This window comes from Capricornis sumatraensis, chromosome 12, assembly GCF_032405125.1.
Source record: "Capricornis sumatraensis isolate serow.1 chromosome 12, serow.2, whole genome shotgun sequence".
In the NCBI taxonomy this organism is placed as follows: domain Eukaryota; kingdom Metazoa; phylum Chordata; class Mammalia; order Artiodactyla; family Bovidae; genus Capricornis; species Capricornis sumatraensis.
In genome coordinates, this window is record NC_091080.1 from 92471922 (window position 1) to 92492823 (window position 20902).

A 20902-nucleotide genomic window follows, 5' to 3' on the forward strand; every position below is an offset into this window, starting at 1 on the left:
CAAGCTTCAGAGGCAGCATCTCAAGTGACCCTGAAAGAACGATTCCAGGGAGGTGGGGGTGGGAGGGGGGATCCAGGTGATATAGGTTTTCCACAAAGGGCAGGTAGTCTGAGAATCAAAAGGGAAAACCACACATCTCAAGGATTTAAGCGCCTTCCTATGTATGGAAAGATACAAGAGCGTGTTGTTCAGTCACCCAGTCGTGTTCAGCTCTCAGCAACCCCATGGACTGCAGCAAGCCGGGCCTCCCTGTCCATCACCAACTCCTGGAGCTTGCTCAAACTCACGTCCATCGAGTCGGTGATGCCATCCAACCGTCTCATCCTCTGTCACCCCCTTCTCTTCCTGCCTTCAACCTTTCCCAGCATCAGGGGCTTTTTAAATGAGTCTGGGCTCACTGAAATCATTCCTTTGATATGCATCTCAGCTATCTGTGGCCAGAATCTTGTGTTTTCACATCCTGAGTCTCCTCAGGGCTCACCGTAGGGAGTGGCTGCAGTCTGTGCTAGATGGCAGGTATCCTTTCCTTCCTGATTCCCTCAAGGCTCACCAGCTCACCATTCACGGTGGCTGCAATTGCTGATGACTGTGACCTCCTTTTTTTACCGATATGGCAGCAAATGTTCCATTTCTCATCACCCACCACCCACTTCTCTGCCTCGTGATCAACAAGGGTGGATAAAGGAAAACCAGGTCTCCTGCACTGCAGGCAGATTCTTTACGACACACATGTGTGTTTTTCTCTGAGGCTTCCCACGTGGCAAAGAACCCACCAGCCAATGCAGGAGACATGAGACGTGGGTTCGATCCCTGGGTTGGGAAGATCCCCTGGAGGAGGGCATGGCAACCCACTCCAGTATTCTTGCCTGGAGAATCCCGTGACAGAGGAGCCTGGTGGGCTACAGTCCATGGGGTCACAAAGAGTCGGACATGACTGAAGCGACTAAGCGCTCCTGCTTTCCTTGGGTGGATCTGTCCTTTTCAGTTTCAAGTTCAGTCAGCCAGGGGCCTTAAGAGCATCATTCCCCCTGCAGCCCTTTCCCTTCATATGAAATGTGACTTGCTGGGCCCTCTGACCTCACAGGAAGGTGGGGGTTGGACCATCCAGCTGCTCCCACCACCTGTCCTGCTGCTGACAGACACTATTAACATCATGTGACCACATAGAGTCCTCGGCAGGCTGTGTCCCTCAGAGCCAGTCTGTACTGTGCACTTGGCTTTGGAGGCTGTTCCTGACCCAGCTCTGCCCTGGCCACATGGTAGTGGTTTCCATCATTTTCCAAAGTCTCCTGGGCCCTGGAGCCAGGCAGCCTGCTGGTTTTCCGTGATGGTCCACTGATGGCACTCTGCCCCATGTCCCTCAGCTCAGTGGTTGGCCTTTCCCAAGTAGGTCAGACCCACTAAATCCTTCCAGAAGGCCTTTACAGACCTTCTCGAGACTCCTGGAAGTTCCTTTGCTGGGATTTCTGGGCCATGTATACGTCCCAGTCATTGTCTTTCCTGATCTATTTCTAAAGAAGATGCTTCTCACCATGCTCTTTGCTGTCGCCTTGCTCTATTTGTTCTCATGGCTTGAATTAATTACGTGGACATTTGTTGGACAGTTTACCCGTCTTCCCAGGAATAGATGTAACCCACGAGGGCCTGGGCATTGTCTGTCTTCTAAAAAACATGTGTCCCCATCATAGAGGACTGGATGTGAAGGCCAGTCAGACAACCACAGCCACAGGTAAGCCCACTGGTCCAGAGCTTCGCCTGCACTGGCGAATCCGACCCTCGGGCAATCTGACCAGGTCCGTGAACCTATTGCCCATTGACGGGTGGGCACACTGAGCGTCAGCACCTGCCTGGTGCTCGCTTCGGCAGCACATATACTAAAATTGGAACGATACAGAGAAGATTAGCATGGCCCCTGCGCAAGGATGACACGCAAATTTGTGAAGCGTTCCATATTTTTAGACTCCACCAGAAAATTACTAGAGCTAATCAATGAATATAGTAAAGTTGCAGGATATAAAATCAACACACAGAAATCCCTTGCATTCCTATACACTAATAATGAGAAAGTAGAAAAAGAAATTAAGGAAACAATTCCATTCACCATTGCAACGAAAAGAATAAAATACTTAGGAATATATCTACCTAAAGAAACTAAAGACCTATATATAGAAAACTATAAAACACTGATGAAAGAAATCAAAGAGAACACTAATAGATGGAGAAATATACCATGTTCATGGATCGGAGGAATCAATATAGTGAAAATGAGTATACTACCCAAAGCAATTTACAAATTCAATGCAATCCCTATCAAGCTACCAGCCATATTTTTCACAGAACTAGAACAAATAATTTCAAGATTTGTATGGAAATACAAAAAACCTCGAATTGCCAAAGCAATCTTGAGAAATAAGAATGGAACTGGAGGAATCAACTTGCCTGACTTCAGGTTCTACTACAAAGCCACAGTCATCAAAACAGTATGGTACTGGCACAAAGACAGACATATAGATCAATGGAACAAAATAGAAAGCCCAGAGATAAATCCACACACATATGGACACCTTATCTTTGACAAAGGAGGCAAGAATACACAATGGAGTAAAGACAATCTCTTTAACAAGTGGTGCTGGGAAAACTGGTTAACCACTTGTAAAAGAATGAAACTAGATCACTTTCTAACACCGCACACAAAAATAAACTCAAAATGGATTAAAGATCTAAATGTAAGACCAGAAACTATAAAACTCCTAGAGTAGAACATAGGCAAAACACTCTCCGACATAAATCACAGCAGGATCCTCTATGATCCACCTCCCAGAATTCTGGAAATAAAAGCAAAAATAAACAAATGGGATCTAATTAAAATTAAAAGCTTCTGCACAACAAAGGAAAATATAAGCAAGGTGAAAAGACAGCCTTCTGAATGGGAGAAAATAATAGCAAGTGAAGCAACTGACAAACAACTAATCTCAAAAACATACAAGCAACTTATGCAGCTCAATTCCAGAAAAATAAATGACCCAATCAAAACATGGGCCAAAGAACTAAATAGACATTTCTCCAAAGAAGACATATGGATGGCTAACAAACACATGAAAAGATGCTCAACATCACTCATTATCAGAGAAATGCAAATCAAAACCACAATGAGGTACCACTTCACGCCAGTCAGAATGGCTGCGATCCAAAAATCTGCAAGCAATAAATGCTGGAGAGGGTGTGGAGAAAAGGGAACCCTCCTACACTGTTGGTGGGAATGCAAACTAGTTCAGCCACTATGGAGAACAGTGTGGAGATTCCTTTAAAAATTGCAAATAGAACTACCTTATGACCCAGCAATCCCACTGCTGGGCATACACACCGAGGAAACCAGAACTGAAAGAGACACATGTACCCCAATGTTCATCGCAGCACTGTTTATAATAGCCAGGACATGGAAACAACCTAGATGTCCATCAGCAGATGAGTGGATAAGAAAGCTGTGGTACATATACACAATGGAGTATTACTCAGCCATTAAAAAGAATTCATTTGAATCCGTTCTGATGAGATGGATGAAACTGGAGCCGATTATACAGAGTGAAGTAAGCCAGAAAGAAAAACACCAATACAGTATACTAACACATATATATGGAATTTAGGAAGATGGTAATGACGACCCTGTATGCAAGACAGCAAAAAAGACACAGATGTGTATAACGGACTTTTGGACTCAGAGGGAGAGGGAGAGGATGGGATGATTTGGGAGAATGGCATTCTAACATGTATACTATCATGTAAGAATTGAATCGCCAGTCTATGTCTGACGCAGGATACAGCATGCTTGGGGCTGGTGCATGGGGATGACCCACAGAGATGTTATGGGGAGGGAGGTGGGAGGGGGGTTCATGTTTGGGAACGCATGTAAGAATTAAAGATTTTAAAATTAAAAAAATTAAAAATAATAATAAATAAATTTAAAAAAATAAAATAAAATAAAAAACACCTGCCTGGACACACACCGCTCACATGTGGCCCAGCCAAGATCCAAACACAGAGGTCGGGCTCCAGAGTACATGCTTTTGGCTGACAGATGCTGTATTATAAGGACTTAATAATCACTTGTGAGTGGATTAGTCAGTGAAAGAAAATTATTTACATCCCCTGCAGGCTCCTGGTGGAGTGGAAGCTCACACCTCAGCCCCAGAATGCCATGCCCTCGGCTGACTGATCCCACGGAGCTTGGTCTGCAAGGACTAGCTGACCTGTCCATATGCACACCTAAGGAAATGCTCCACTGACTCCTCAGTCTCTATTCTAGTAAAGTCAAGGAAAACTTGAGAACTACTTTTCAGAAAGAGCTTTAAAAACCAAAATGTTGCCCATTAATGAGGATTTCTAGTCTTAGGAAGTGCTGGGGCACATGACTTGGAGAGACTTGATGGCAACTGAGGTCTCAGAGGAAAATGGCTTTGATCCAGGAGCCCAGGTCAGGCTAAGTAGCTCTGAAAGGGCTTGGAGTCACGTGCACACCAGGTCTGTGAACTGTCTACAACATTAGGTACCTCCTTCTGATTCTCTTTGAACGTGGTATGTGCTGATAGACACTAACAACCAAAATTTTTAATTATCGCAAATGGCTCAGTGCTGCTCAGAGCAGACAACGTCAGACAAGTAATTATAATCAGTAATGTCTCAGGACTCCTTAACTCTAAACCTTTATGATTATTTTTACCCATGTTATTAAATAATGTAATTCATTTATTCACTCCACATACATTTACTCAATGCATGGAATGAGAATGGATGACCTGTAAGGGTAGGTCTTAGTCATAAATCCTCCTTTATTGTTATTTGGGTGTCAGGGAAGCACCACGGACATCCCTAAGAGGGAAAGGAGCTGCCAATCATAGCAGGGCAGAGTGAGGCAGATGGACGTCTAGAAACAAAAGGCGCGATGATAAAAGAGTTACACAAACTAGGAAAAGGGTCTCCAAATCTGTGACACAGTGACAGCTTATCCGGGCTCCCCATGTGGCACTAGGGGTAAAGAACCGTCTGCCGATGCAGGAGTCGTGAGAGACTCGAGTTCCATCCCTGTTGCTATAGACGTTCAAAGGCAACTGACCTCAGTGTTCTTTCCTGGAGAAGCCAATGGGCAGAGGAGCCTGGCGGGTCACAAAGAGTCAGACATGACTGAAGCGACTTAGCACACACACACACACACAATCTCATCTTAAAAATACCTTCTTGGAAACCTCTGGAATAATATTTAGACAAAGCTCTGGGCACTCTGGCCCAGCTAACTAGACATGTAAATTAATAGTCGCATCAGGAAAGGCATCTGGCTGGGGCACTGAAACCCTGGCGATCTGGGAGCAGTTCACCCAGTGTTCACGGGAATCTCATCCAGAGGTATGTGCTGCATCATGAAGCACAGGGGCAAGCCTGTCGCTGCAGGAGTCCACAGAGCTCAGACGCAGGCCTCTCCCACAGGCAGACCGTCTTCTAAGAACAGCTTGCCTAGAGATGTTTTGTTTTGCTTTTTCTTTCTTTTAAAACAGCACCGATCCTCTGATGAAGAAAGGAAGGCTTCCTCTTTGTTTTCTCCTCTGCTCCCAACAGAACAGCTGCGAGAGGTGCTGTGGACTTGAAAGGGGCAGGGCTTCCCGGAGCCCCTGGATCTGAATTCTCTTTAGATCACAGCAGACAAAACAGGCTTTCACAGCCAACTCTTACTCACTTGGCCACAGGGGACCTGGCTCGGCCTCCCGTTCAAAGGCTAAATTTAGGGGAACGACTCCGGCCAAGACTGAAGTGGAGGTCACAAGAGCGGCCTGACTCCAGGCTCATCCCCTCTACTGTTTCGCGGCAAGAGGCTTCATGCGGAAAGCACCTAAGTTATCACGGCTGGAAAGACCCAAAATCCAAGGAGACTGTCATGAGGAAGTAAGAAGAGCTTTCTGCAGATCCCGCATCCCTGCGGGGCGGGGGTCAGGCCGTGGATTCCGGGCACCCCGTCCCGGCGGCCTCCCCGCCTTCTCCACCTTCACCCACTTGGCTCACAGCCCCGGCCAGGCTTCCTAGGAATCCGCCCATCATCCAAACAGCGATTCCAGAGAACAGACTCCTCAGCTGGAACGGGGCCGCTCTCCTGAGTCGTCGCTTCCTCGGAGACCTGGGGACGTGAGCGGTCAGCACCGAGATCTTCCGCCCCAGCCCAGGCCTGCCCTCCCTTGCTTTCTGTGGAGGCTGAGAAAGACATTTTCCCTTAGACCTCAGAGGCAGAGGACGGGCCGTGTTTCCCCGAGTCACACGAGGGAGCTGGGGGACTTTGACCTCTGATGAAACCTCGCTGAGCTCTGCTCCTTTCCAAGCCACCCACTGGAGGACTTCCCCCCAGTCAGCTTGCCTTTCTTGTCTTATTGAATCAGAGAGACAATTTTCTGATGCTCTGCACTCCATTCTCCCTCCAGTCACTGACCCATATAAGAATAACAGAGAGAGGAAACTATTTGCCCGGCAGGAACGGGAACACACATGTAGAGAAGGGGCGCGTGGACACTGGTGGGGACCGGGGGACTGGGATTGCTATAGACACATTCGTGTGGTAGTCGCTCGGTGGTGTCCAGCTCTTCGAGAACCTGCAAAGCGAAGCCCACCAGGCTCTTCTGTCCACAGAATTCTCCAGGCAGGAATTCTGGAGTGGGTAGCCATTCCCTTCTCCAGGGGATCTTCCTGATCCAGGGATCGAACCAGGGTCTCCTGCAGTGCAGGCAGATTCTTTACCTTCTGAGCCACCAGGGAAACCTGGTGTGTGTATACACTATTGTGTGTAAAATAGGTAGCTGGTGGGAACCTGCTGCAGAGCCCGGGGAGCTCAGCTCAGAGCTCTGTGATGACCTAGAGGGGAGGGCTGGGGGGATGGGAGGGAGGTCCAAGAGGGAGGGGACGTATACACACGTACACACATGTATGGCTGAATCACATTGTTTTACACAGAAACTAACACCTTGCTGTAAAACAGCTCTATTCCAATTAAAAACAAAAAAAAAAAGAATAAAGAGCTTCACAGGAGAAAGGATTTGTGTTCCCACTTATCGAGCATCCATCATACGCCAGGTCCTGTCTTAAGGAATTTGCACGTATTCACTTATTTAATCCCAACAATAACCCTATGAAGTAGACACTGTAGATGGCATCTGGCTCCAGAGCTCACTCTGTTTCTCATGGGAAATCAATTTGGGGACGTGCTGTAATAATAACAACTGACATACAAAAAGCTCTATAAAGCTTTAAAAAGTATTTCCAGAGAATTCACCCTATTTCCATTTCATTACCGCTCATGAGGTACAGCCTTGCTTTTCTTACCATCCAAATCATCCCCATTGGAAGAGCGAGGAATACCAGACTGGGAGAGGCTGAGAGATTAGCCTGGCCTCACCTGGGCTTCCCAGGTGGTGCTAGTGGTCAAGAACCCACCTGCCAATGCAGGAGACGTAAGAGACTCGGGCTCAGTCTCTGGGTCAGGAAGATCCCCTGGAGGAGGGCATGGCACGCCACTCCAATAGTCTTGCCTGAAGAGTCCCATGGACAGAGGAGCCTGGCGGACCGCAGTCCATAGGATCACTGAGAGTCAGACACGACTGAAGTGACTTGGCACGCAAACACGTCAGCTCCAGGTAACAGGGTTTCCTGGAAAGTGAAGGTTTGCGCCTTGAACCAACACGCTGCTCCTCTGCCATAGGCTTCCCTCTGGCTCAGTTGGTAAAGAGTCTGCCTGCAATGCAGAGACCTGGGTTCAGTCCCTGGGTCAGGGAGATCCCCTGGAGAAGGGAATGGCTACCCACTCCAGCATTCTTGCCTGGAGAATTCCAGGGACAGAGGAGCCTGGCGGGTGACTGTCTGTAAAGCTGCAAAGAGCCCAGCACACCGAGCAACTAACACTTTGACTTCTCGCTCGGATTTGCAGGCAGGCCGTCTGGCTGCGTATCAGGCACTGTGTCCACCGGGACACGGGTCTGCTTGCAGGAAGCCAGTGCTCTATCAGAGACCCAATCCCTGGCTGAGCCTCCAAGTCCCCCAGGTCAGCCAAGCCAACAGAACATCTAGGGTTTTCCCTCCCGGAACCGACGTTCTCAGTTCTCCTTGGCTTGTCATGATGCGATGAGTCTTTGGTCTTCCTGCTTTAAAACCTAAGAATCATCTTTAATATTCTCTCCTTCCCCTCTCACATCCAAACCAGGCCCTCAAGGTGCCTTTTTTGTTGTTTTTTAAACAGCTCAAACAGACAGAACTTTTATTAAACAAATAGACGGTGGTTCAGACGATAAAGGATCTGCCTGTGATGTGGGAGACCAGCGTTTGATTCCCTGGGTCAGGAAGGTCCCCGGGAAGAGGAAATGGCAATCCACTCCAGTATTCTTGCCTGGAGAATTCCATGGACAGAGGAGCCTGGTGGGCTATGGTCCATGGGGTCACAGAAAGTCAGACACAACTGAGTGACTAACACACACTCACAGACACACACACTCCCGAGATGTGGGAGTGGGCCAGCCCCAAAGGAGTGGCCTCAGTGTGTCTTTTGAAACACGCATGTCCGATTGGTGAACCAGGGGCTAGTCCCAGAGCATGACATTGTGCCCTGGCCAAGAGACGCAGAGATGGGGGCAAGGGGAGGGATGGGGGTCGAATGGTGATATTTTTATATTCTTATGGAAGAGATGAAACTGGAACATGGCTCATTGTCCTTCAAGATAAGAAACGGCAGGGGCTCAAAAGAGGGAGGCGAAATGGATGCTCACCCATCATGCGAGGGGCTTCGGAAGACCGCTTGCTTGCCTGCAACTGGCCAAGGCAGAGCAGAGGCAGCCTGGGCTGAGACGTCCATGACTCAAAGCCTGAAACACAGGGCGGGGCTGGTGCTCAGACACCAAAAGTGAGAGGAAAGAAGATCATCTTTGGGTGGATTTTTAGGGGGAACGAAAGAGCTCTAAGAAAGTAGACAGTGAAATTAAAACTCTGAGAGTCCATGCTTCTCCCTCTGATTGTACTGTGAGCTCCTTGATTCAGGCTTTTCTCAGGAGCTGCTGGTGCTGATTCCATGGCCTCCCAGCCAGTCAGCAGCAGCCCCCAGCTCCCCTCCTTACGAGGCCACGTGGGGGCAGCTCCTCCATCAAGGTCATCCGTGATCTTTTATTTGCTGTGAGCTGGCTGGCTCACTCGCCTCCTCCTCTCTTGTTACACAGAAGACCTGTCACACAGAAGGAAAGCCTTGTCTTGCCCTCCCCTGCCTTGCTTTGGATCCCATTCGTCTCATCTGCTTAGTAATCAAAGGGCGTGATGACTGATAAACAGTTCCCTCCTGTGTGTTCAGGTCTCCCTCCTTGCTCCTGGGCCCTTCCCATCATCATATAAATATTCCCACTAAAGAAAAATCCTCCCAGAGGTGAAATGGTCCAGTTACTAAGCCCCATCGCCACCGCACCTGAACGCCTCCATCCTGGCATCCTGTTCAACCCCATCAATGCCGGGAGCCTTCCCCTGCTCACACCCACTATGCTTCCCGTGTCCTCTTTACCTCTCGGGAGTCTTTTCTCAATAATTATGAAATCTGTGGGAACCTGAGAGGAGCAGGGTGGCTCGTGGTGGTGACAAGTCTCGGAGAAGCTGGCTGGAGAGGCAGCCTAGGTTTAGATGTCTGCGAGCGTGCGGAAGAAGGGCCATGAGCCAGAAGAGCTGCCTCAGTCCTATCGTCTTTTGACTCAAATCCCCTCTCTGCCTGGGATTACCATGCTCTTCTTATGGCGCTATTGGGTCATAGACCTCTGGTCGTAGGAATCAGAGTTCAAATGTCAGCTAACTTTTGGCTCAGGAACTCTGCTGGCAGAAATGGATCCAAATAAAGAAGACAAATTAACAAATATATACATGAGAATGTTCACAGCATTGCTTTTACATGAGAGATATCAGACTCTGGACTGATCATTAATAGAAGCATTATTAAATTATTAAAAACATATTGTCGACATGCACAATATGTATGTGCTAAGAATGGTAACACAGATTGAAATGTATTGGCATGGCAAATTTATAAGGCAAATTTTTGTAAATAATTATAGCATCACCCTTTAAAAATCATACACATAAACACGCAAACCTGGAGAAAATTCTGGAAACAAATATTAACGTTAAGAATGATATTAGCTAGAGACTACTAGTGATTTTTTTCCTTTTTCATAATTTTTAATACTACAGTTATTATTTTTTTTACAATGGTCATATTATAACTTGCATAATAAAATAAGTTCTTTTAATCTTGGAAATTTTAGGGTCCAGCCTCACCATGCCTTCTACATTTTTAAGTTATCAGCCTAGCTTTGTGTTACCATAGTAACCCTAGTTCCCAAAGCAGTGGTTCCCCAGGCCCGTCTCCACCACGCCGGTCATGCTGCTCTTGGTGCTGACTTCTCCTAGAGGAAGGAAGAGGGGAGGGAGATGAAGAAGGGCAGAGAGAGGAAGGGAAGAAAGTGGACAAGCAAGGACCCTGTCTGCTGGTGAGATTCAGCCCAGCCTGTAATTTTCAGTTATCTGAACTGTTGATCTGTGTCTCCTACAATTCAGCTCGGTTCAGTTGCTCAGTCTTGTCTGACTGTTTGCGACCCCATGGACTGCAGCACGACAGGCCTCCCTGTCCATCACCAACTCCCAGAGTTTACTCAAACTCATGTCCATGGAGTCAGTGATGCCATCCAACCATCTCATCCTCTGTCGTCCCCTTCTCCTCCCACCTTCAATCTTTCCCAGCATCAGGGTCTTTTCAGATGAGTCAGTTCTTCACATCAGGTGGCCAAAGTATTGGAGTTTCAGCTTTAGCATCAGCCCTTCCAATGAATATTCAGGACGGATTTCCACAATGCATGTGTAAATCTCCATCGAAGTATATTATGAAACACCCTGTATGAAAACACTCAGGAACGACGATTAACATGCATTCATGTGCCCCACGCACCATGAGGTCAAGCAAACTGTATTGCAGGGCAAGCAAGGAGATCCAGTGACTCGTGCCCTGAAAAGCCTTGAGCTCCCGGTGGGTTTCTACAAAGCAAGGTGAGGGAGTGGGGTCTCAGGGTGTGTGATCAGCTCTCAGACAATTCTCTGATTGGCGGGTGGTGGGGTAACAGGGCTGGGTCACGGGGACTAACATTCTCAGTCCTGAGGCTCCAGGAGGCCCAGGCCTAGGTATTCATGACAATCAAGCAGTCAACTAGTTCCATTTGGTGGGGTAGGGAGTGTCACGTCTGCAGAACAACTCAGGAAATGGGCATCAAACCCTGTTCTCTATTCAGCAGGTACTTCAGAGAGGAGCTGAAGCAGAGGATTCAGGGGAAGCCCACCCCTGTCCTGGGAAGGTCCTATAGCATCCTGGTCGGTTACACAATCTGCAGGGGACCAACGGCAGTGCTGCTCTTGTTTTCCTGCAACTAGAGGTGATAGACAGGCAGTCCCTTCAGTCTGTCCAACTTAAGATCTTGTCGTCCAGTCACTCAGTTGTGTCCGACATTTTGTGACCCCACGGACTGTAGCACAATAGGCCTCCCTGTTCATCCCCAACTCCCAGAGCTTGCTCAAACTCATATCCACTGAGTCGGTGATGCCATCCAACCATCTCACCCCCTGTCATCCCCTTCTCCTTCTGCCTTCAATCTTTCCCAGCACCAGGGTCTTTTCAAATGAGTTAGTTCTTCGCATCAGGTGGCTAAAGCATTGGAATTTCAGCTTTAGCATCAGTCCTTCCAATGAATATGCAGGACTGACTTCCTTTAGGATGGGCTGGGTGGATCTCCTTGCAGTCCACGGGACTCTCAAGAGTCTTCAGCACTACAGTGTGAAAGCATCAATTCTTCAGCACCCAGCCTTCTTTATGGTTCAACTCCCACATCCGTACAGGACTGCTAGTAAAACCACAGCTTTGACTATAGACTTGGGTCACTCTAAAGGTGACAGGTCAGGGCCATTTCAACAAGACACAGCTGTATGTGGGGCTCTTCCCCATTCAAGTGGAAGACAGTGATGGCTTTCTAGTAGACTTTTCATACATCTTGCAAAATCTCCTCTGGAGGGGTTTCTGCATTTGCGTGGTTTCTGCTATCATCACTCAGAGGAGAATAATCCAAATAAAAAAGGCTGCTAGGGTCCATTATATAGGATTTGTCTGCAATTCTGCCTGTTTCTGCCTCACACTGCCAATCAGCCACCTAGTGCCCCCGAGGAAGAAAGCCATCTGTTCCCAAAGCTCTGACAGTTGAAAGAGAAGAACCCACTTCTAGCTAAATTCCAACACGTAATGATGATGACATCCGCCCTGCGACGAAGGCCAGGTCTCTAATATGAGTGAGCTGGCGTCTATCTCGAGCTATTTTCGACCCTGCATCTCCTGCGCATTTGGCTGCTTGCTTCTTTTTGTTAGAAAGACAGACTTATTCGTTTGCCAGGAAAGCCTCTAATATCCTGCCACCAACATCTGCACAGAATAGAATGCTCTGGAGGATCAGATGGGGGAAAAAAACAACTTCCCTCTGAAAGGGGTGAGGAAGATAGTGGCGTTTCTGTTTGAAGCAACAGAATGTGTAAGAGAGAGCGCCAGCCTGGCCACACCAAGGAGCCATTGTCAGCAGCCGCCGTGCTGCGTCCCCGGGCGGGGAGGCCGCCAACCGGGATGAAGGACCTGGGATGCCTGTCAGTGCCCGCGGCATCTGCTGGGCAGAACACAGCGCCTTTCTGCTGCCGTTCAATATGTTCCTTGTGCACAAGAGCCTCAAAGGGCACTTTACAATGTGGCTGGCACGAATTGCTTCTCTCTTCCATCCGATTGTGAAGTCTACCCAACAGAGTAGGTCCAATAGTTGCACCCAGAGAGACGCAGTGTTTACCGCACTGCAGACGTGAAACAAATAATTGAAGACAGAGCGAGAGCAAAGAGGAAGAGAGGGAGGGAGGGAGGGATAGAGGGCGGGAGGAAGATGGGAAGGGGGGAATCTGCGCCTTTGACCAACTCGCATCTGCTCTTCCTGCGCATCCTGCTGTTCCAGGCAGCACCCAGCGGCGGGCCTGGCAGAGAACACAGTGACCAGCGAATGTCTGCTGGGTGGAGAATGTTCTTGACTGCTCATGGATTTACACTAGAGCAAAATGAACGCTTACAGTGGGGGCTTCCCAGGGGGCGCTAGTGGTAGAAAGAAACCCGCCTGCCAGTGCAGAAGACGGAAGAGACGTGGGTTTGATCCCTGGGTTGGGAGGATCCCCTGGAGAAGGGCATGGCTGCCCACTCCAGTGTTCCTTCTTGGAGGAGCCCATGGACAGAGGAACCTGGCGGGCTATGGTCCATGGAGGTGGGGGGTGGGGTGTCACAAAGTTCAGACACAAGTGAAGCGACTTAGCACAGCACAAGTTTACAGTAAAACAAACAAAAAAGAATGCCAGTGTTGGCAGCACTGAAATAAGTGCCTTAAATGAATTGGCTTTATAAAAAGGGGGATTTCAAATCCATTCTGAGAGCTGATTATTTTTTGTGACCACATCTTCTCAGCTCCAGGCCCATTTCTAATGTGGAAGCAAGGGGCTGCCATCAGGCTGGAATGAGTACGTTTCGGCAAGCGGTAGGCAGCCTCCCTGTTCCAAACAGGGCCCTCTGCAGGCTGAGATCTTTTGACTAAGAGACAGTGCCCCTCACTGGTCGGTTGTTTCCCAGCACTAAGAACAGGGCATGGTCAGAGGTGGACTGACAGCTCAGTTCAGTTCAGTCGCTCAGTCGTGTCCGACTCTTTGTGACCCCATGAATCGCAGCACACTAGGCCTCCCTGTCCATCACCATCTCCCGGAGTTCATTCAGACTCACGTCCATTGAGTCCGTGATGCCATCCAGCCATCTCATCCTCTGTCGTCCCCTTCTCCTCCTGCCCCCAATCCCTCCCAGCATCAGAGTCTTTTCCAATGAGTCAACTCTTCACATGAGGTGGCCAAAGTACTGGAGCTTCAGCTTTAGCATCATTCCCTCCAAAGAATTCCCAGGGCTGATCTCCTTCAGAATGGACTGGTTGGATCTCCTTGCAGTCCAAGGGACCCTCAAGAGTCTTCTCCAACACCACACTTCAAAAGCATCAATTCTTTGGCGCTCAGCCTTCTTCACAGTCCAACTCTCACATCCATACATAACCACTGGAAAAACCATAGCCTTCACTAGATGGACCTTAGTCGGCAAAGTAATGTCTCTGCTTTTGAATATACTATCTAGGTTGGTCATAACTTTTCTTTCAAGGAGTAAGCGTCTTTTAATTTCATGGCTGCAGTCACCATCTGCAGTGATTTTGGAGCCAAAAAAAAATAAAGTCTGACACTGTTTCCACTGTTTCCCCATCTATTTCCCATGAAGTGATGGGACCGGATGCCATGATCTTCATTTTCTGAATGTTGAGCTTTAAGCCAACTTTTTCGCTCTCCTCTTTCACCTTCATCAAGAGGCTTTTTCGCTCCTCTTCACTTTCTGCCATAAGGGTGGTGTCATCTGCATATCTGAGGTTATTGATATTTCTCCTGGCAATCTTGATTCCAGCTCAGTTGGTAAAAAATCTGCCTGCAATACAGGAGGCCCTGGTTCAGTTCCCAGGTTGGGAAGATCCCCTGGAGAAGGGAAAGGCAACCCATGCCAGTATTCTGGCCTGGAGAATTCCATGGATATATAGTCCATTGGGTCGCAAAGAGTCGGACTCAACTGAGCGGCTTTCACTTTCACTTTCAGAGGTGGAGGGGCCCGCTTGCATGACATGTCCCCGTGCTGACAGATGAGTTAAAATGCCTTAGAAGAGAGGAGATGGGGAGCCAGCCTGAGGGTCTGCCTTCTCCTCAGAGGCAGCTGTGACTCCTCAAAGCTCTACCTTTCACCTATAGCAGGGTTGAAAATCTTACAGGTGGAATGCCAGTTTTCAGAGAAATCTCGTTTCCTAACTCACCCAAGTAAGTGGGAGCAATGGCTTTGAACCTGGGCTCCAAAGCTTCACCCACCACCATGTATAAAGATTTCAGCCCGAGAGGCCTCAGGAGCGTGAGGCACCCTATTCTGACGACCGTAGACCAACGTTCTGTTGTGGTGGTTCTGTTTCTCTTCTTCCTTATTCTCTTTTCACTTAAATACAGGCGTCATCTGTGCCTTTACAACCACCTCACCTACACTCATGGGGAAAAAGTCTCAAATAACGTCTTGTTTGTATCAAAGTCTTCCAAATAATTTAACTGTGCTTTCCATAGCAACACCTGTTTGCCCTCCAATTTTGCAGCATTTTATCTCACAGTATTTAATTACATACATATTAATAACCGGGCTTCCCAGGTAGCGCTAGTAGGAAAGAACCCTCCTGCCAGTGCAGGAGATGTAAGGGACGGGGGTTTGATCCCTGGGTCGGGAAGATCCCCTGGAGAAGGGAATGGCAACCCACTCCAGTCTTCTTGCCTGGAGAATCCCATGGACGGAGGAGCCTTTGTGGGGGCTACAGTCTATGGGGTTACAAAGGGTTGGACACGACTGAAGCAAGTTAGCACAGCACATATTAATAATTACAGTGGCATAGAGAGGTGTGGGCAGAGGCACGTGGTAAAGATGCTACAGAAGGGAGGAACCAGAAGAACATGGTACCCACGCCAGCAAGAGGACACCGCACAGAACTGACCGCCTTGGCCTCAGGTGGTATATTCAGCAAAGGCATGGGATCTGCTCCCGGAAGTCGCTGAGAGAATGCCTCCCACTTCAGCCGGTTTTCCTTCAGGGGCCGTTCGAAGGCGGCCTGCAGGGCTGGGGTGGCAGCCTGTGCGGTTTCTCACATCTCCCGTCTTTCTCCAGCCGAGACATTAAATTGGCTCCTCGCTACGCTGCAGTCTCTGTGCTGGGCCTGTGTTTATTCACTCGCTCATGGACTCATTCCATGACTGAGCTGCAAAACAGGTCGTGAACTCACAAGGTGCCAAGATCCCCAAAGTGAAAACACTGCTATTTCTCCCTTGTGTCCCAGCCAGCTAGTCCTCGTGCCCACGAAAACACTCACTATCAGCTTCTTGCCTCTTCCAGCGCTACCAAACTTGCTTTTCCTGGCCCCTGGGAAACTGACAGGCAAGGTCTGGATGGCCACGAACCCACGAGGTGGACACTCCCTGTGAGAGCACGCTGCCCCTAGCAGTGTGAGTCGCTCAGTCGTGTCCGACTCTTTGCAACCCCACTGACTGTAGCCCTCCAGGCCCCTCTGTCCATGGAGCTCTCCAGGCAAGAATACTGGAGTGGGTAGCCATTCCCTTCTCCAGGGATCTTCCCAGACCAGGGACTGAACACAGGTCTCCTGCATCACAGGCAGACTCCTGCCCCCCACTAAGTGCACCCCAAAATCATACCACACCTTCCGTAGCTCCAACTCATAGCTTTTCACCTTTGAAAGTGAAGAGTGAAAGTGAAAGTCACTCAGTCGTGTCCGACTCTTTGCAACCCCACTGACTGTAGCCCTCCAGGCCCTCTGTCCATGGAGCTATCCAGGCAAGAATCCTGGAGTGGGCAGCCATTCCCTTCTCTAGAGGATCTTCCCAACCCAGAGACTGAACCCAGGTCTCCCGCATTGCGGGCGGATTCTTTACCAGCTGAGCCACCATGGAAGCCCAAGAAGACTGGAGTGGGGAACCTATCCCTCCTCCAGGGGATCTTCCCAACCCAGGAGTTGGACAGGGGTCTCCTGCGTTGCAGGAGGATTCTTTAGCGCTGAGCCACTGGGGAAGCCGCATCCTAGGTGGGGATAACAAGCAGGAAGCGCACACTAAAGATGAAGCTATGTTGTGTGAGGCTGGAACGTCTATAGTTAGGATTCTGTTATAAAATCATCTTTTAAGTAGTCAGTTCTTATGACTGGAGGGCGCTTGTTAAGATGACAGCATTCCACCCCTGAAACAAGTTCCAGGTTGGCACTGGCCATTGGATACAGGAATGGCCCCCCACTCCAATATTCCTGGGAGAATCCCACGGACAGAGGAGACTGGAAGGCTACAGTCCGTGGGGTCTCGAAGAGTTAGACGCTGGGCAACTAACACACATGGAGTTTACTAGGATGAGCCGCCCAAACTATGCCTCTGGCTCAGGATTAGTTGAACTAAAGGCCGCTGAGTCCCAGCAGACATAGGAAAAGCTCTTTACCTCCCACCAGCTGCCTAAAAATAGGGAATAAGGTTCTCCTTTTGTAAAGGAAATTCCCACTGCTAACGGTGTTCTCCTACCAGGAAGAGAGCAACTCCAGACGTGAATCTCATCACCTGAGAGTCTTACCTGCATAACGAGACGTCTTCATCCACATAGGTTTTCTTCCCTCACCTTCCTATAACTTGCCTCCCCTCTTGGAAATTTGGAACCTCTTTTCCTTCATTGGTCTAAGGTGTGTATACGCCTCAATCACCTGGCTGCCTCCTCGGGGCTCATTTCTTTGTGAAACTTCCCGGCATATGTCCTTACTTGAATCTTTTTTTTTCCCTCCAATTAATCTTTTTATCAGTCCTCACACCAGGAGAAAGAGGTAATCACCTGTCCTTAGTGTCATAGGTTTGTGTAGGTTGTTCAGTTCATCGTTACGTAGTGCGTTTGTGAGGGGGTCATGGATAGAGGATTTTTAACTCGGAAATTTTGGGGCAGATCTTAACAATATTGAGACGTACTAGACAGGTGTTCCCCACCAATACTTTTGCCCTGGACCCATCAACGCAGTGTATGAGGACCATGATGTTCATAACGAAGGCTTTCCCACCCCTCTGCCCAGTTTTTGCCACTAGAGTCTCTTAATTTGCTCTTACCATAAGGCTTTCTTGGTGGCCCAGATGGTAAAGAAACTGCCTGCCAATGAAGGACACCCAGGTTCAATCGCTGGGTCAGGAAGATCCCCTGGAGAAGGGAATGGCAACCCACTCCAGTGCTCTTGCCCAGAGAATCCCATGGACCGAGGAGCCTGGTGGGCTGCAGTCCATGGGGTCGCGAAGAGTCGGACACGACTGAGCGACTAACACACTAAGAGAGTTGTTGGTGATGATTTCATTACCTTCCCCCAAGATTATTTTCTCTGTAATTAAGGGAGATCCCTGAAATGCAAATACTCTTCCAAGAGCTAAAGCAGGGGCCCTAAGCAGATGACCACCCCACCAGCTGCAGCTGGCACACACAGGGAGGTTGGCCCTTTCCCTGAAACAAGAAGCACCGATACTGACAAGTTGGGAATTTTCACAGCAATCCGCAGAAATTAGATGTGAAACTCCAGAGGCTACATTTCTCCAAGGCAGGGATTGGCAGGAGCTGGGCCATTGCCATCCGTTGGACAACAAGCTGCTGGTCAAGGACTCCAGGCTCTTCACCCAGCGACCTCCCTTCATCCCTCTTCCTCTCCCCCTGTCCAGCCTCAGCAGCATCACCTGCCTGGCCAGGGGCCCTGGGGCATGCCATCCCACAGGAGGGCTTTCCTGGCTGAAGAGCAAGCTGGTGGGAGAGTGGATGTGGAACATGCTGGTCTCCATGCCCCTCCAGTCGGAATTCTGTGATTCCTGGTCCTAGACGATGTCTGCCCCCTTTCTGAGGTGTGGACAGGTCCCCTTAGGGTTCATCAAACAGGTTAACAACCAAACTGGTTCTCTGAAATCTGAATTTACTTTCCACTAGTTCAGTGTTTACTCCAGCAACAAAAATAAAATCACAGAGGAAAAAACTGAAAAGAAATGAAATGCCTGCGTGAAAGTATCCTGACAAGACCTAGCTGACATGATCTCAATGCCAAACCACACTTAGAAATGAGCTCCTTGGTTTTCCCCTGTAACTTATGTGAACTGTGGGGTTTTATTCATTTCCAATTAACCTTCAAGTCATCCTTGGATTTGTATTTCTAAAGCCTGATAGAGTTTATCCCTCTCACTGGCAAACTCCATCCCAGGTATTGAATGCAGGCTTCTGAGATCTGAGGAAGCTTCTGCTTCCTTGCTTGCGTCTTGCAAAGGAATCGGAGTTTTTGCTAGATGTGATTGCTCTTACTAGTGGACGTGACTTTCAGCCCAGCCTCTGTGTGTGTGTGTGGTTTTTTTTTTTTTTTTTTTAATCACTAAGGGGATTGTGAGGGAATTGTGCAGGGGAATCAAATATTCTTTTTTTTTTCCTTTAATCAAAGAAGTGGAAAATTTTGTTTCAGCCAAATTTGAGAATTATAACCCAGAAAGAGCATCTCAGAAACCTCTGAGAACTGTTTCTTACTTCTTCCTTTCAAAGATTCAATGTTATAATAGCAACGGAAATGAAGCAAAAGCAATACAAAACACTTCACTGCATTTCTGTGACAGAGAGGAACTTGGGGCTGAAGCTCCCACATGAGATGACTCGATGTCCTCTGCAAAGCCTGTCGTCAAACTGGTGTTAAGCTAGTGATGCAACTTTATCGCTTGCCCAGGGTTAGCGGGGGTCAGCAAACTGTCCTCTGTGGGTTCAGCCATGCCTGTTTTTCCAAATAGTAGTGTTAATCACTCAGTTGTGTCCAACTCTTTGCGACCCCATGGACTGTAGCCCACCAGGATCCTCTGTCCATAGGATTTTCCAGGCAAGAATACTGGAGCGGGTTGCCATTTCCTCCTCCAGGGGATCTTCCCAACCCAGGGATTGAACCCACATCTCTTACATCTCCTGCATTGGCAGGCAGGTTCTTTACCACTAACGCCACCTGGGAAGCCCCCAGTAGATTTTCCAAATAGATTCTGTTGAAATGCCACTCTGCTCACCCGTTCATCTGCTGCCTATATCTGCTTTTGCTAATGACGCAGCTGAGTAGTTGAGACAGAAACCTTATAAGCTACCAAGACTGAAATATGTTGAAATGCATAATTCGTGGTTTTTTTCCTAGAATATAACAAAATTGTTTAATTGGAATGGATGACTCTTCGCAGAGAGGACTAAATGACGCACTAGTCGTGAGTACCGCTCTCTCTCTCTCTTTCTTCTCTTTTTGTTCTTTTTAAAAACATCTTAAATCAGGAGACGTCTGGTTATTCTGCCCAATTCTTCTGCGTCATTTCTCTGATAGACAATTACAGGGTCTTTTTTTTTCCCCAAAAAAGCTGTATTTATTTAGTGGGATTGTTTTAGTGGGAATAAATCATAGGGTTTAGTGTTAGACAAGAGGAAAGCCTTAGTAGGCTTACCTACCTCTCTTACCTATACCCTCTTAGTAAGTACGTGAAAAAGTGTGTGGTCCTGGCTTCAGGCGGTCTCCAAAAGATCCCAGATGATTGTAACTTGCGGCCAGCCTTGAGAATTGCCTGGGAGCAGGACAAAACTCAGATGAAGCACCGTGAGCAGGATTCCGTCACTTCAGAGGCGGGCTATTGAAAGTCTATTCTCACCGTAAGATGGAGGAAAGAACAAACGAGATAGATTCAAGTGATTTGTTTGCAGTCACTGGCCTGAACTCTTAGGAACTTGAAAATAAATCTTTGGGCGAAGAAAACTACAAAGAGGAAGAGGAGTGAGCTCCAGCTTATCCCCGACCCTGGCCCTTGACGGCCTCAGCTCAGAAAGCCAGAGGAGGCCCTTGGTGGATGCTGCACCCCTTCTCTAGGGGCTTGGTGAGTGGGGGACGGTCACGAGCTCGAAGAACCTGCTGGTGAATTGGTGGCAGGTGGCCACACGCTGGGCACAGGCCCCTAGGGTCACACAGCTCTGCGTTCTCCCAGTTTTTGAGAGTAACACATGGCTTCGCTTCTAAGCAGGAAGTAATGTGTCTTCCAGAGAACACATGATTTTGGAGCCTGGCATTGCCTTAGGAGAGGAAGGTGCTGGTGTCCACCGGGGGGAGAAAGCTTTACAGAATCCACTCAAGGT

General features: G+C 48.5%; 1 non-coding gene across 1 annotated transcript; it reads left to right on the forward strand.

The window, feature by feature from the left end:
• Positions 1 to 1850: 1850 nt before the first annotated feature.
• On the forward strand, positions 1851 to 1957 carry LOC138089362 (U6 spliceosomal RNA). Its single transcript, XR_011145793.1, has one exon. It is a non-coding gene; the product is annotated as a U6 spliceosomal RNA (small nuclear RNA).
• Positions 1958 to 20902: the final 18945 nt, after the last annotated feature.